The following is a 4,772-nucleotide window of genomic DNA, read 5'->3' as shown; positions in this document are numbered from 1 at the left end:
AATATTATAATATACTATATTATAATATATTACATTATACTATATCATTTTATGATATAAAATATCATAGTATATATAATGTACTATATCATAGTATATCATAGCATATGTAATAAACTATATCGTATTATGATATATCATGATATATCTGGATGTATGATATATATGGATGTATGTATATGTATGATATATGATATATGAAATAGCTCAAAAAAGAATAATATCGAAAAGGGACTTACCAATACCATCAGGTCAGGTTATCCTTATGTCAAGTAAGGTTACCATTAGCATGCTACTGGTAACATGTAATCCAGTACAACCTGCGTCATGTTAACGTCAGGAAGGGCATCCGGTTGTAAAAGATTGCTTCAACTCTTTCATAATGGCTTTTATATGTCATTATGAAGAACCATCCAAACCACACTTGTATGGAAAAATGGGTGTAAAACTATATATATATATATATATATATATATATATATATATATATATATATATATATATATATATATATATATATATATATATATATATATATATATATATATATATATATATATATATATATATAAAATTATTACACACGTGTATAGATGTCAAAATATATTTTTATTATTTATCATATCGATATACTATATTTATATCTATATTATTAACAATGTTTATTTTTTTGTTAAAAATAGTTTATATTGAGTTGTCCAATAAGTTCTTGCCGTTTTTTTAAATTAAAAAATTTGCGATCGAAATGAAATTTTTTAGATAATGTTTTGTGTTATTCGAAAGAGAATTTTTTGTCTACAAGAAAGTCTATTTGGTTTTTTTGTTTTGATTCATTTTTTGTTAATTTTCAGAGCATTTAAATGGAGTGTCAAGTCGACAAAAACGAGCATTTTCGACACCACCTTCTTTTTGTGTTTAATCGAGGTGCCAAAGCTACGGAAGCTGCTAGAGAGATTTGTGCCGTATACGGAAAGGGTGCCGTATACGGAAAGGGTGCCATAGCTCAAAGAACTGCTCGATATTGGTTTGCGAAGTTCAAAAGTGGCAATTTCGACCTCAAGGATGCATCTCGTTCCGGGCGACTAAGTGAGTTTGATGAAGAGCGTTTGAATCAATTTCTGCACGAAGACGCGCGTCAAACAACCAGAGAATTGGCAGAGCGTATAGGATCCAATAAATCAACAGTAGCGGAACATCTCCACTCAATGGGAAAGATTAAAAAACTCGGAGCTTGGGTGCCGAAGGTATTGAGCGAAAACAATAAAAATCAACGATCCACCATTGCTGCCAGTTTGCTTGCTCGTCATCTCTCAACTCAAGGACATAAGCAAAGATTTCTTTATCGCATTGTCACTGGTGATGAAAAATGATGTCTCTACATCAACATGAAGCAGCGCAAAGAATGGTTAAGCCCGAAACAACAAGCGACCCCGGGAGCGAAGCAAGCTCTTCATCCACGGAAGACAATGTTGTGTGTATGGTGGGACTTGGAAGGCATTATCTACTGGGAATTGCTTGATTGCAACCAAACAGTCAATGCGAAACTTTATGTTCTACAGATGCAACGATTAAACAACGCCATTTAGCAAAAACGACCTGATAGGCAATATGGCGTTCTTCTGCAACACGACAATGCCCGTCCCCACATTGCCATTATGACCAAGGAGGCGATTCAAACGCTTGGTTGGGAAGTGCTACCACATCCTCCATACTCTCTAGACTTAGCGCCATCGGATTTCCACCTCTTCCGATCTCTTTCAAATGCTTTGCTTGGCGTTTCGTACAATAATGACGTCGAATTACGGGCATGGTTAGAAGAATTTTTCGAATCGAGGCCGGGTGATTTCTACCGAAAAGGAATCGAAAAACTCGTTGAACGTTGGGAGCAAGTCGTAACAAACAACGGAGAATACATTATTGATTAAATTGTTGTTATTTTATGTTAAAAAAAAAAGTTATATCAAATTTAGAAAAACGGCAAGAACTTATCGAACAACCCAATAGATTATACACATCACGTATCATATAACTTTTATAATAAACACCATATAGAATGTGATGTTTACACATCACATTTTATATGGTGTTCATTATATAAGTTATGTGGTATGTGATGTGTATAATCTAAAAACTTTATAAATAAAAAGGTGCTTATACAATGAAATTTACAAAGTCTAACTTAGTTCAACTAAGTTTAAATTTGTAAAAAAAGTAAATAATTAAAGTAAATAAGTAATAGATGTGCAATCCTACTATTTTATTAAATTGTTGGTTGAAATAATTGTTATAAACCGTAATAAGACGAAAAGGTTTCTTAACTCTATTGAAATACAGGGTGTATTTGATATGTAAAACAGGGTGTATTTGATATTTAAAGTCATTATAATATTTTATAAATGAATAAAATGATTTCACTAACAAATTTTTTGTTTTAAAACAGGAATTGAAATGGATTTTGCATTCTTATTACTCCCCTTTATAATTAAAGTGCCATCAAAGAAGAAAAGTTGTGCATCAATCACATCATGCTGAAGTTGCAGAACATTTCATTCAGTTTTATCCGGTATATTGGAATAATAGATTTTTAATAGATATAAATTTATACATTTATACATAAATTATTCTAATAGATATCAATATGTTATAAATGTTATAATTATACTATAAATTAAAGATGTTATAATAATATGTTATAAGTTATGCATATATGTAAAATTATTCTAATAGATATAAATTTATACATATACATTTTTCTGTATAGCAATGTTGATAACATGTAAAGTTATTAAATATATTTATAACAAACTTAATATTATACCTTATATATTAAGTATAATATTAAGTTTGTAGTAATATGCACAATAATATATATTTAATAACTTTACATGTTATTAACATTACTATACAAAAAAATGCCCCGTTGAGAGTCGGACTATCAAAGCAAGGGGAATACATAAATATTCTGACTTAAGATTAAGATTATTCCGAGTTAAGCGAAGTTCACGGTAAACCGTGATACCGGTATCTTGGTATATATACAGATTTTCAATCCTCCTTTTACTCTCTCTCTCTCTCTCTCTCTCTCTCTCTCTCTCTCTCTCTCTCTCTCTCTCTCTCTCTCTCTCTCTCTCTCTCTCTCTCTCTTCTCTCTCTCTCTACATACATATATGTAGAGAAAATTCAAGGGAAAATCTGTCCGACTTATCCAGGGTCCGAGTTAACAGGACTCTACTGTATGTTTAGCTATTAATATAGTAAATGTAGTATTAGCTCTAAGTTGTATGTTTTGATATTTATATTTATTATGTATTAAAATTACATTTTTTAAATGACTTATTTTAATTTCCTTACTGCGTCTAAATAGGCATCAACTCCGATGGAAGTTGTGATTCAAAGTCTTACTCACAAGCATCCTTTAGTCATAGCTTTGGCTACTCATTGCATTGTCGAACAATTATTTATTGTTACAGAGTGTCGAGCTATTCCTGTCAACAGATGTATATCTTATGCTGTGGACATATTAATTAAACTTTATTTTTTAATGAACATGGAGTATGCGGAACAATGTAGCCATATATTGTACTTTTTGCAATATACCGTGTTAGGTTACCAAGATGAAACTCATCTACCGAGAGGAGCCAGTGACTTGTCGCTTTACCTAAGACAAAAAAGACTTATTTAATTTTAAAGTGCTGAAACATTTATATTTTAATAACTATTTCCTATATTGCTTTGTTAAGCGTAAATTTGTAATAATTTTAAAAATATTTACTCTTTTCAAGCAAAATACCTGAACTACTTCTGCCGTATGGAACCAGACGAATATTCAGGTAAAATACCTGAACCTGAACTGGTTCTGGTTTAGATTTTTTACCTGAACTGGTTCAGGTTCAGGCATAATACCGGAACCGAAACAGTTCAGGTTCAGGTATTTTACCTGAATGTTCGGCTGGTTCCATACGGCACGAAGTAGTTCAGGAATTTTGCCTGAAATTTCCGTCATTTTACTGGAACTTTTTTAAGAGTGTAAAAAGGTTTTGGATTCATGAGTAAACAAAAGAAAAATGATTCAAAAATCCTAAATCAACAATTAAATAATTAATATCCAAGAAAAATAGTTTAATAAAGATTAATTAAAATGATTTAAAACACCAATTCACCTGCTCTAGGTTCTGATAGGCAACATCTCCTTGGCGCTTTTTCTCTGTCTTTTCTTTTTGCAAAGCCAGCCAGATCACTCAGTGAGAACTAATCGTGTGACGCCTCATACCATTGGTGTTTCCATCTGTAAGCTTGGAGACATGGCCACATTTGTCAATGTTGCACTTCGCAAAAACTTTCTCAATGCCATTCTTAATGACTCTTTCCTCAGTAAAGTGCTTCCATATTTTTGTCCTTGGACGAACCATGTTGTCAACCTAAAAGTATAAAATCAAATATCAATATCAAAATCCAAAAAAATTTATTAGGACAATAATTATTACGTCCGATCGTTAAAAAGCTCCAGGAACTACAAAGAAAACTTACACTTTCCGGAAAATGATTAGCAAAATTTGTACTGCAATTAACCAAACTTGTAAGTGTAAATATAACTGTTTATTTCACTGACATCATTCACTTTTAACTCTGCCATCTTATCAAAAAACTAAAAAAAAAATTTAATTAATGAATTACAGTAAAAAGGCACAACAAAATAAACAAATTATAAAAATATATAGTAATAAAGTGTTTTCTTACCTGATTCTTTGTAAAAAAGATGATAATATTGCTGA

The 4,772-nt window shown here is 31.1% G+C and overlaps 1 pseudogene; it reads left to right on the top strand.

Annotated features, from left to right (window-relative positions):
* Window positions 1–1,655: 1,655 nt before the first annotated feature.
* On the top strand, window positions 1,656–3,682 carry LOC149884786 (uncharacterized; annotated as a pseudogene).
* The last annotated feature ends 1,090 nt before the right edge of the window (window positions 3,683–4,772 follow it).

The sequence above is a fragment of the Hydra viridissima genome, unplaced genomic scaffold (assembly GCF_058129835.1).
Source record: "Hydra viridissima isolate aposymbiotic clone 2 unplaced genomic scaffold, HvirCarnegie_v1 scaffold_8, whole genome shotgun sequence".
NCBI classification, from domain to species: Eukaryota; Metazoa; Cnidaria; class Hydrozoa; order Anthoathecata; family Hydridae; genus Hydra; species Hydra viridissima.
Note: the sequence above shows the minus strand (reverse complement) of the source record. Positions and strands in the feature narration are given on the sequence as shown.